The following is a 13,088-nucleotide window of genomic DNA, read 5'->3' on the forward strand; positions in this document are numbered from 1 at the left end:
AGAGAAGCATCAAGAATTACAAGAAAACGGAAATTATTTAAAGCCGAATGGAAGTTGCTTAAGCAGAGTATTCACATGTGTTACAACATTTATTCAGCAAGGGTTATATAGCTCATAGTATTTCATCTACAGCAGTGGATCTCAACCTTTCTAACACCGTGATCCCTAAATATGGTTCCTCATGTTGTGGTGACCCCCAACCATAAAATTATTTTCGTTACTCCTTTATAACTGTAATTTTGCTACTGTTACGAATTGTAATGTAAATATCTGATATGCAGGATATATTTTCACTGTTACAAATTCAGCATAATTAAAGCATCATGATTAATAAGGAAAAATATGTTCGGGGGAGTATGGAAAACAGATGATGGTATTTGCAGTACCTTCAACCGATTCAGCTCTGACTTCCATAGACCACTGAGACCTCCATACAGAACTCCTATGTCAAACAAAAAATACTAGAGGGGTTTGGGAGGAATTGACAGTGATTTAAGGGAGATGTAGTTTACCGACATCTGGAGAGCATTGTGAACCCAAACATCTATGGATATTGACCAAATATTCAATATGCCCAAATTTGAACACTGGCGGAGTTTGGGGAAAATAGACCCTGATATTTGGAAGTTGTAGTTCCTTCCTGGAAGGTGGGACCGCAGCCCAGCCGAGGGAGCCTTCACATGAGGAGAGCCCACGGCTAGGCTGCAGCCTTGCCAGAAGGCGGGACTGCGGCCCAGCTGAGGGAGACGTCGCGCGAGGAGAGCCCTCGGCTGGGTTGCGGAATTGAGGGCGGGGCCTAAGGAAACGGCCTCGCGACCCCTCCAAAATGGGCAAACGACTCCCCTGGGGGTCGCGACCCCCAGGTTGAGAACTGCTGATCTACAGAATGTAGATACTGAAAAAAAATCATTTTTGTTTCATAAGCAACATGATTTTTGAAATGTGACCAAGATCCAGTAGTACAGTATTCAAAATGTTGGTCTATTTTAGTAAAAAATGAATTTAAGTCATTGTTATATGTAGTGATTCGTTATTATATGAGACGCCGAGGACTTATGTTTTTATTGGTTTTTACTGTTTCTTCTAAATCTATGATTCTGTGTGTTCTCCTTCTTCTCTTTCCAGGCCCTCCATTGTGTCGTCTGTAGGTAATACACATTTGGTTACACATTTGGAACCACTTGAATAGGAAATGGAGGGACTCTTTTTTTTTCTTTCAGTATAATGTCACTATTTATTTCTTTTAACCATATAACAAATTTACAACTGCATTGCAATATTATGTTGCAAGGCTGTACTAGTTAATAACTGTGACTGTGAGTTCCATCTATGCAAACTAGAGCTTGGATTTATAAGATTAGTTATCCGATGTCCAACTGACTGTTTCTTGTAATTATTCATGTTCTATCTGTGTATGATATGATATAGTAATGACTTGGTCTCATACTATGAAATAGATTTTCAGAAATAACTGCTTTATGTAGTCTCGTGGTTGAACATGAAGTTCTTGTGAAATTATGAGGGAAGTGTTTCTCAACACAGGCAAAAGTTTCGCATGGGATGGCATTAGCAACCCATCTGTTTAATTTTTTTAACAGGACAAATACTCCATTTGGTTATTTTAATTGTGTTTTTGTTTGATGGATTGTTTGTTTATTGTCTTACGGACATTGGTCCCATGTAAGCCACCTCGAGTCCCTTTGGGGAGATGGTGGTGGGGTATAAGAATAAAGTTGTTGTTGTTGTTGTTGTTGTTGTTGTTGTTGTTGTTAAAAGCAGGATATAAATGATTCTTGGTACTCTAAGAGTATCAGATTCTGTCTGATCTTAGAAGCTAAGCAAGATAAGGTCCGGCTAGTACTTAGCTGGGAGACTGCCAAGTGATACCATGTGCTGTAGGCTACATTTCAGATGAAGGAAATAATGAACCAGCCCCGAGTATTCCTTGCCTAAGGAAACCTTAAGAAATGTATGAGGTTGTCATAAATTGTCAGAGAATGTGAAAATACATACAGTACAGTACTACTCTATATCTATGGAGTATATTTTCTGGACTTTGAGTGGAAGTCTCAGATCAGGGGAAAGCCTATTGAAATGAAGAACTTCTGGACTAAGAATATCATAGAGACCCCTTCTACACTGCCTTATATCCCAGGATCTGATTTGAACAGGTACTTCCTTCTATCTTTTTTCTGCTAGCATTGAAAAACTGTGTTGCTTCATAATCCTTGCAAATTGTCACAAGAGGTCACTGTAACGCTATCCATTATACAGAAATAAAATACATCATAATCTGATACAATAAACAGAACTCTCCTGAAATGAAATGTTCTCTCACTGTTTTCTTTTCATTGTAGAAAGCAACAAATGTCACTAATTTGCAACTAGTCAAGGGAAACTTTACCTTGCCTATCATTCCAGCATTTTACTTACATTGGGAAAAATGCAGAATATTCCATTGGGTCTTGCTGGAAATGATAAACAAATGGTTATCCTATATCCACCCTTTCTTTGAATAAATCCATAGAATTTAATTGTTTTACTTCTAAGTAGACATACATGGCATTGTGCTTTTCTAGTGTTTCTAGTGTTTATTTTCAAATTGAACAATTTAAGACTTAACTAATCCAAAAGAGTGATAAATTCCAAACACAATGTTTTCTCTGTGATCTAAGCAAGCCACATGCAAAGTGATTGCAATCAAAGAGTGGCCAGAATGATCTATCAGCTGTAATAGCTATGTAGCTACTAGGCATGGTTAAGTTCGGTCGGAATCTTTGTAATTCGGAATAAATTTGGAAATATTTGCTTTTTGAAGCAATTTAGACGTTTTTAAGGAAACCGGAAGTCCCTTTGCTCTTCCGAAGCTATTTCTGCCATTTCTGTTACAAAGCAGTAAGTGAGTCGGCAATGATTTAGCGTTTCCCCGGTTCTGGTCCCTGGCCTCGGCTCAAGCCTGGGAAGCCATTTTAAACCAGAGTGGATGAATTTCCTCCCTCTCCTCCGCCCTCGCTTCTGTCTCGAGCCTGGAAAGTGTTTTAAACCAGAATGGATGAATTTCCTCCCTTTGCTTCCACCCCCCCCCCCCGCTTCTGGAGTAAAACAAGTACTTTCAAAGTAAAGACCACCCAATGAAACAGGAAATGACACTTTCAAACTATTAAGGAAGGATTTGGAAGTCTCTGAAGTTTCAAAAAGTTTTGAACATTTTTTTTTCTGTGAAAATCAGAATTGACTTTAGAATCGAATCACCAACACCCCCTTAATTCAAAATGGGTTTTGAACCTTTTTTTTGGATCAAACAAGCCTAGTAGCTACATAGTGTCTCCCAGACTGACTCCTCAATTCTTGCTTACCAGGCAGCAGCTCCTGCGATTGATGGGAGTTTGTTCCCCTGTCAGTCAAGAAGCAGTTGACTGACCTTCCCACCTTCTCCCATGCGTGGTATCCATGCAACAGGCATCAGCAATCCCCCCTCATACTGAAGATTGTGTGTGTAAAGGAGAGTAGGAATATCAGTCAGCTACATCCTGATGGTCAAGGGAATAGATGCCCATTGACTGTAGTGGCTGCTGCCCAGTAAGTGGGGACTGGGGACTGGGGACTTACAGTTTCCATGTATTCCCTAAAGCAGTGGTTCCCAGCCTTTTTTGAGTCATGACCCCATTTTATAGAGGCAAAGTGACCAGCATTCCTGATACATTAAAAATAGATGATCCATGACCCCGATGCATTAAAAATTAGGGCTGTTGATGCTGTTACAGTGACAACTATGGTGTCTGGATCTTACAGCATTGCTTGGCTTGTGGTTGATTGCTCTTAGCTGGCTGCTCAGCTGGCCAAAGAAGAAAAAAAATATTGGATGTACAGATTCCTGGAAGCTGGATCATTCAATTTGTGTCGACATATGCTTTATTATATTTCGCAGAATTCACTGGTATCAAAGAAAAAATGTTGCCACCTGCAAGAAACAAGGCTAGGCACGTAGTGCACATGTATCACTATGAATCGACCAATCACAAGCCAGGCAGCACCCACATTCCATAGAACCAGTCACTGAACTGTGCATGAATCCGAACCTCACAAGCTCACCCAACAAATGAAAGACAGTTACATGTTTACACAAACAAATCTCTGTACAGGATGGGATGACATGGTTTTTTTGTTTTATCTTTTAAATTTTTTCATAGCTCATCACTGCGCAGCAACCCCACAGAAAACCAAAGGGTCACAGCCCATGGGTTGGGAATCACTGCCCAAAAATCATATAAGAATCATGAATATGAAATAGTCACAAATGCATCATTTAATTACAGTTTTGTAACTGTCTTAGTGAATTCTGGCCAATAGTGTTTTTGTTTTATCTATCAGTTAATTGGGAAAAAAATCTTTCAAAATATTGACAGCTGGCCAGATAAGTCAAACCACCTTGAGTCCCTTCGGGGAGATAGGGTGATCTATAAATAAAGGTAATGATGATGATGATGATCAGGCCCGTAGCCAGGATTTCGTTTCGGGGAGGGCTGAATTTTTTTCAGGGGGGGGTGGTCAGGGGGGCTGAGTTTCGGGGGGGGGCTGAGTCTGAGTGAAAGAGGGTCTAGCCTAGCAAACCTTTTGTATCATTACCCCAATACCCCCATGCATATGGGATATATTGAGTATGGTTATCAGATCATGATATGAATAAACATAACAGTTTAAATAATGCACCAGTAAGGCCTTTTCGCGAACCACCATGAGAATTTCGGGGAGGGCTGAAGCCCCCCAAGCCCCCCCCCCCCGGCTACATGCCTGATGATGATGATGATGATTTGAAACACAACAAGGTTAGTACACAGCAAACAAGATCACTATGCTGGCTGTTGTATTGGATCACACATCGGACACTTCCCAAGTGTCTAGGACTGTGTGATGTATCAGCAAATAATGTGTGCAGATCCTAGTAAGGTGGCCTTTTGAAGCTGGCAGATGGTAATTTTGTCAGCGCCAATTGTGTTTAAGTCCAGGCCAAGGTCTTTAGGCACTGCACCCAGTGTGTCGATCACCACTGGGACCACCTTGACTGGCTTGTGCCAGAGTCTTTGCAGTTTGATCTTTAAATCCTTATAATCATCATCATCATCATCGTCATTAGAGTAACTGTGCTGAATGGTAATCTGTTCAACTGAAGATTTTTGCATCCTGTTGGCATTGTACATAGCTTGCCATTAACACTCTATGAGCAATAGATTGGGGTTAGCACCCAGAGTTTTTAAAACTAAAGGGACTTTGTGCTGGGTCATCAGTCTCCAGTTCTTCATTGAGGTTGTTTGTTTTGCCTTAGGCAGCACACACAGAAGCTGGTGAAACAGCGTTTCTCGGTTCTTGGACAGGATATTGGATGCTTGTTACTTATTAATTGTAGGAAAGGGTATTAACTTCCATCTGACCTTATCTGCATGACCAGTGGTGTTCAGCCAGGAATAAGAAACATTGTCAGAGGCTTGTCAGATTTTTTTATTTCAGAAACTTTATTATTCATTAAATTATGGCCTCAATTATGTTGCTACTCCTAACTAGAGCAGATCCATTGAATCAATAGGGTTTGCCTACTGTTGACAAACCATTCAACACCGGCTCTACTTTAATTTGGACTAATGTATGGGATTCTAGCTGATCTTTCCAAATTAGGTGAACAAAATAGACCACACAAATGTTGTTGGATTGAGGTATATCCTCCTCCAGCCCTTGTTTGACTGCAACTCTCATCATCCTACTGGCTAAGGCAGGTTGGAGGTGTCCCCAAAACCTACTGAAGAGGCAAAGGTTGCCCAAATCTGAATTAAACCTTGTGTTTGTTTATGCAACATTTACATTTTGAAATCTGTTTTTCAAATCCTGAAAGAATTTGGAGTGAATGCAGGACTTTAAATGCAAATGTGGACATCAGAGAAAGCTGGGTAGGTTAATTTCTTGTATAGTAAAGGTAAAGGTTTTCCCCTGACATTAAGTCCAGTCGTGTCCAGCTCTGGGGGTTGGTGCTCATCTCCATTTCTATGCCAAAGAGCCAACGTTGTCCATAGACACCTCCAAGGTCATGTGGCCGGCATTACTGCATGGAGCGCTGTTACCTTCCTGCCAGAGTGATACCTATTGATCTCACATTTTAATATTTTTGAACTGGTAGGTTGGCAGAAGCTGGGACTGACAGCGGAAGCTCATGCCACTCTCCGGATTCGAACCTGTGACCTTTTGGTCAACAAGTTTTGCAATTCAGCAGTTTAACCCACTGCACCACCGGGGGCTCCTAAATTCTTGTATAATGTTTGAAATTGCATATTTCATCAGATCCTAGTTCCTCAGTAATATCTTTTGAGTAGCTAATGAACAAGAATAAATGGTGCCATGAAGTGATATGTTCAAAGGGAACAGGAGTGAGTGAACCCGTCAGCTAAACCGAAAGAGATCAGTGTTTAATTAAGCTCTGCCTGACCGCTGTCAGGTCATGCAAATCATCCAGGGACAATTAGGTTCAAAGGGTAATCCCATGCTAACGTTCCACATGCTGGACTTTGAGTGTCAGAAGAATTTCAGGGATCTTGCTAACATGAGGATTGGCTGACCCCAAATTTGAAAACTGACCCAGAGAAAGCCCATATTTCTACTGGAAGGTCTGATCTTTTAAGTGACACCATGGCATATCAGACAATTTAAGGTGACATTTTAGCTGCAAAAATAAATGTAAGCCAATATTTCTAATACATCAGATAAGCCTTTGAATTGTGAAGGGAACTGCCACGCACTTGCTCAGTTGATTGAATATTAATTACAAAGGTCTCATCTATAAAAATAAATGCATATGGTCAAATTAATGATCACTGGTCAATAGACATCTATATTTAGTCACCACAAAGCCATAAAAAAATTGTCTGTGTATTTTCAAAGGCTTTAATGGTGGGAATCACTGGGTTGTTGTATGTTTTTCGGGCTGTATAGCCATGTTCCAGAAGCAATCTCTCCTGACGTTTTGCCTGCCTCTATGGCAGGCATCCTCAGAAGTTGTGAGGTCTTTTGGAAACTAAGAAAATGGGGTTTATATATCTGTGGAATGTCCAGAGTGGGAGAAAGAACTCTTGTTTGTTGGAGCTAGGTGTAAATGTTTCATTTGTCCACCTTGACTAACATTTAATGGCCTTGCAGTTTTCAAGGTGTTGCTTCTTACTGTCTGGGGGCATCCATTGCTGAGAATTGATTGGTTGTCCCTGTTTGTTTCTTGTCTGGAGTTCCCTTGTTTTTGAATATTGTTGTTTATTTACGGTTATGATATTAGAGTTTTTTTAAATGCTGGTAGTCAGATTTTGTTCATTTTCATGGTTTCTTCCTTTCTGTTGAAATTGTCCACATGCTTGTGGATTTCAATGGCTTCTCTGTGTAGTCTGACATGGTGGTTGTGAGAGTGGTCCAGCATTTCTGTGTTCTCAAATAATATGCTGTGTCCAGGTTGGTTCATCAGGTGGTCTGCTATGGCTGACTTCTCTGGTTGAATTGATCTGCAGTGCCTTTCATGTTTCTTGATTTGTGTTTGGGTGCTCACAACCTCAGAAGATACCTGCCATAGATGCAGGTGAAACATCAGGAGAGAATGCTTCCGGAGCATGGCTACACAGTCCGAAAAAAGTACAATAACCCAAATTTGTCTGTGTTGCACATTGTCCTCTTCGTATTCCATACTTAAACATCAGTTACAATAGATGAGTCAATTCATCCATTTTAGGAATGTCAACTCTGCCATGAAAGTCCACACATTTCTGATTCATGATTGGGATATAATTTGGAACAAAGAAATGTGGCAAACGAGGGAGATGTGGCAAATGAGAAGAAGAAGGAGTTGTGAATATACACAGTTACCCTGTGGGGATTATGATGGCTGGAGCCAGCATGGTGTAGTAGTTTGAGCATTGGACGATGACTCTAGAGTCCCAAATTTGAATCCCCATTGGGTGACCTCAGATAAGCCACACTCTTTCTACCTCAAGTAAAGCTAATGGGTGGCAAATCTCTTCTCAACAAATCTTGCCAAGAAAACCAGAAGGTGTCCTTGGTCCCACAAGTCACTCTCCTGCTCTGTGGATAAACCCTATCAGCAGCTGCGGGAATGAAACACAAAGACCAACTTGATGCCTCCTTCTGCCACAATCTTAAAAGTACATGTGCTGGAGAAAGAAGTCAATGCCAGTAAATTTAATCATCAGGATGATGGCCAAAGTCTGAACAGAATGCCATGTTTACTCATGCTGTAGTTATTTTCTTGCTCACTTTTCTACAATTCTTCATTTGTTCCCATTTCAAGTTATTTAGTTGAGCTTTTTTGCGTCTGTTTTGTTTTAGTTTCATCCTCTTGGCTTTCTTGCATTCCAAGAAACAAACTGTTTCCAGCTGTAGTGAAGTAACTGTGCTTCTGCAGAATTAAAGAGTCATCTTCTTTGACAACCAACATTCCTAACTGGACAAATCATCTATTATATTGTGGCATCATGTTAGGGCATAGCAAGAGCAATAATAAGTGTAGCGGGACTTATGCAGCAGGCATCTTTAGATGATGTGGCCATAAAAAGATTGCTGCCCTCTTCCATTGCATACAATGGCTTGAAATTGGAATGGAATGGGAGGAAATGATGGGTCACAGGAACAGCGTAAGAAGACATAAGCAAACTGTGGTACATAGGCTATTTTTGTAGCCCCGGAAAGTCCTAGGATTTTTAAAAAATAACATTTCCCCCAATCCCCCTACCCTGTAGGGACAGAAGAGTATTTTGCTACGTTTTGTCCTCGGAGCTATATTAGGTCCAGAAAAAGTCTTTTAAAAACCCAGCTAGAAGTAAACCAAAGTAACTTCCCTTCCATTTCTGTTTTGAAAAAAAAGGTCTCCTGTAGGTCTAAATTGATCCAGAGGATGTGTATGTGCCTAAAAGTATGGCAAAATGCCCCCTCAGAATCTAAAGGCTGCTGAGAGAAAATAAGGAGGAAATGTTTTGGATTTTTTTTTTGTAATATATGATAAAGCTGTACCCCTTCAAGGTCCCTAGGATGGCCCTATTATTTATTATAATTATTTACCATATTTATACCCTGCCCTTCTCACTGCATAGGGTAATCAGGGAGACTCACATATATAGGAAGGGATTCAATGCCATAAGAACATGCATCAATAAAATAAACATATATATTAAAACAATCATTAAAAGCATATCAAACATCCTAGAGATGCCCAACTCTGCTTTAGAATATCAGTGTTTTGAACGCCACCTCCAGTGTGCAGCTCCTTGCGTAAGTCTCAAATCTGCTTCAAAGAATTTGGGAATCTTCTGGAGCAAATGGGTGCCACACAGAGAGACAAGAAGGAGGAGAGTAAAGAGAAAACCTTGTTGCCTCAGAAGGAGGACACTTGTGTAGTATTAGATGTAGTCCAAAGGTGTCATTGTGGATCAGGAATCCCCCATTTAAGGCCCATTTGATGTAAATGTTCACCATCAGATTAGTAACATACACATGCAAAAGTTTCATTACACATGCAAATTATTCACCACAGTACAACAGACGTGTTCTGCTGACTTATTTTGCAAAACTTGTATTATGCATGCAAATTATTCACCATAACACAACAGACACCTTCTCAATAACACAAACATTTAGACATTATTTTGCATGATTGTTGGAAAATTAAAGGTACTGTGTAGTATCAGTTTGGGAATGTATCTTATGTGCAATACAGCTATGTTTTCTTTTAATAGGGATTTAAAAGTCTACTATTTTGTGACTGTTTTCTGTTTTGATGAGATTATAATCCAAATCTATATGTTGGTGGTTTCTGTTAGTATGTAATCAGCAAAAAATATTTATCTCTTCTAGTTATCAGGATCAAAAGATGTAGGACAGATTGACTACACCAAAGCTTAAATATAGGTGGAAAAATAGAATTTATTGCAAGATTATTGCAAAATGACCCAGGCTTCAAAGAATAAACCAGTTTTTAAAAACATCCTACATATGATGATATTTTATCTCATTTCCCCCCAATTTCTGCCTAGAAATTTTGACTGGTATATTAGGCTAGTGTAAATCTGATGTATGCTATCATAGTCCACTATTTTGTCCTTCTGGTGGTTGAAATTCTGTACCAAGTGTGCAACAAACCAGATTCTCCATAGCTCACTTTTAAAGTGATACAGCCATTTTTTTGTTGCAGGAGATCAGGGTTATGATGGTGACACATCCAACTATTTTCCTGTAATTGGACATGATGCAACAGGCATCGGCAAAAGCTCTCTATGGATTCTCTCAGGTAGCCTCTTTAGATGATGTGCTTGCAGTTCATCAAGTTACTGGAAAATAGCTGGATGCATCTCTGCTGAGACCCCTGTTCTCCAACAACATTGAAGTGGGCACAGGATGGGGTGTATCACGTTTTTTGTTTGTTTGTTTAAATATATTTGCTTAATGTCAAAGCTGAATGTGATCAGAAAAGTGAGGAGGTAGAACAGTACTTAAAATAAATTCACAATTTGAAAATTCACATTGATTCGGTTTTTTTGCAGATTTGAGTATGCTGTTTCATGTCCATATCTCAATTTTAGGTTATTAAAATGGGCTAGTCCAAAAACTCAAGTATTCATGCAGAAGTTTTTTTTTTTTTCATGTCAGGAGCGACTTGAGAAACTGTAAGTCACTTCTGGTGGGAGAGAATTAGCTGTCTGCAAGGACATGGTTTCAGATGTTATGTATACAATAAATGGATACTAAATTAAAAGATGCACCCTTTAAATGCTGGTTTTGGAAGGGAGGTAATAGTGATAGAGAGAGCTATGTGCCAGATATACATTACTGAACACAGGTTCTCAGCTTATATTTTCCTCTTGGGAGAACTCTAATTGGAAATAAGAAATTACAAGGACAGTGCTGCTGTTAACTCTATTTAACATACGCTGACAAATGTGAGTTTTTTGGTTGACATAATGCCAGTGACCTAATCCTAGATAAAAGATTCTCGACTTTCAGTAAATTAGGAGTAGGATCTCCAGACGTTTTTGTATCAACTCCCATTACCAACCAGAATGACCAGTGTCAAGAGAGAGTAGGAATTCTAGTCTGACTATATCTGTGGCACTACCACTTCCCTATCCCCACACTGTAAGATTGTGTTGTTCAATTTTTGTTTGTTATAATTGTAGAGTACTTCACCATAAATCTCTACACTAGGCAATCTAGGATCTCAGCCAAAGAGTGTTGCGTCACATTCCTGTTCAGGGTGGGTGGGTAGACTGGCAGGTAGAGGTTTGTGTAGGGTTTGGTACAAGGATATTGTTTTCAGGAAGAGAAACACAGAACAAACCAGTTCCTAGGCAAGCAGAAAGGGAAAAGTAAGGGGCGATAACAAGGAAGAGGGCTAGTGAAAGAGTTTGCTGAGGTCAATTGTACTTGTCAGATTGTAGCTACTTTAGAAACTGATGTGTGTTTGTGTGTGGGAGGAATAGGTGTCACATGTAGCAGGGGAAATGTTAAAAGTTCCCAGTAAGAATGCATTGCTATCTTATCAGAGATTCCAGGCTCAGATTACAAATCATTCTGGTTAGCATTGATCATTTCAAGCATGTGGCAAACATTCCAGCACACATTCTTTTGCTTGTATTTTAATAGAAACTAGCCAAAGAAAAACTCATTCCTCCCATACGTCTTAAGCCCCTTCCTCTCTTCCTACTGATTTAAACCCAGTAATAGGAGAAAAAAATCGGACTCTGGTGCTGCCATGGCTAGCTGGGTGTCCAAAGCTTTGGGAAATGTATGTACATTTTGGTTACAGGGTTAAATCCTGCTTCTTTTCTGGTAGCAATGAGAGCAGTTTCTGAGCAGAGTTCCATTCACTTAGGACCTCATCAGATGGGTGGTTTTTCCCGTCTCTGTGCACTGCCAGCATTCTGCTGGAATAGAGACCACTGGACCCCATCAAATGACGCAGAGCTATTTCTAGTGGGGCTCCGTGCCAGCAGCGTGCCAGTAGCACACAGATAAGAAGCCGGGGACAGCGGGGAAATGTCATGGGATGGCAGCCCACGATGGTAAGGGGATGAAGTGGAATGCTGCTCCACTGTTTCCCCCGCTGTCCTCTGGCTTTTGGAACTCCTTGTATGAGATCCTTAGAGGGTCTCTTGTCAGAGGAAAAGGGAGAAGGTGATATTCACCGACATCCTTTCAAAACAGCCTCCAGTTACACACTTTCACCACCATTCCTGGGATAGGGTGGGAGGATGTCCCCAACTTTCCATAATAGTTTTGAGGGCAACCTTGTTAGTTCCATGGCACCAGCAGGGCCCTTCTATTGGATCAGAAAACTCACAAATTTGGAAAGGATTTCCTGTTCATGAAAGGCAGATTTTGGGTTAATCCCACAGTTGTTTGGGATTAAGTATTTATAAACACAGCCATTCAACTGGCATAGAGGAAAATATGAAGAAACTGCAAGAACAATTTGATTCTGGTAGGATCAATACTATTTTCACTCTAGTTAGTCCTGAAGTGACCTACTAGTCTTCAACTGGATGACGCCCACAGCTTTGTGCAATTCAATGAAACCATAGTCACCATCTGACAGCAATTTAAATGAGGGTGGTGACTAACATATACCAGAACAATGTCATAACTGGTGGAAGAATACACCCACCCACACACCCATGTGCACACATCCATACATGCACATGCACTTTGTATTGGGTTATCTAACTTCCTTAAACTTTGCTCAAAAACAGGAGCCCATATTTTAAGATCAAAGGGGATTCTTATGTTGCCAAGGACAGCAACATAAGAAGCTATCTTATTTTGAGTCAGACTCTTAGTCCACCTAATTCAATATTGGCAACTGTGGCATGAACTCCAAGAACTTCTTCTAGGTTCACTTGAAGATCTTTGATATTCCTTGGTGGTTGTTTTCAATTCAAGGACTAACCAGGCCCAGTGATGCTTAGCTTGTGAACTCGAATGAGATCTGCTGCAAACTCCATTCCAATCTCTTTAAAAATTCCTATCCAATCTGTGTTTTAGGTCAATATTTCCAGAAT

General features: G+C 40.2%; 1 protein-coding gene across 1 annotated transcript in view; it reads left to right on the forward strand.

The window, feature by feature from the left end:
* ABCB11 (ATP binding cassette subfamily B member 11) overlaps nt 1-13,088 on the forward strand; it is a 118,923-nt gene that overhangs the window by 7,039 nt on the left and 98,796 nt on the right. The window lies entirely within an intron of this gene.

This window comes from Anolis sagrei, chromosome 1 (assembly GCF_037176765.1).
Source record: "Anolis sagrei isolate rAnoSag1 chromosome 1, rAnoSag1.mat, whole genome shotgun sequence".
Classification (NCBI taxonomy): domain Eukaryota; kingdom Metazoa; phylum Chordata; class Lepidosauria; order Squamata; family Dactyloidae; genus Anolis; species Anolis sagrei.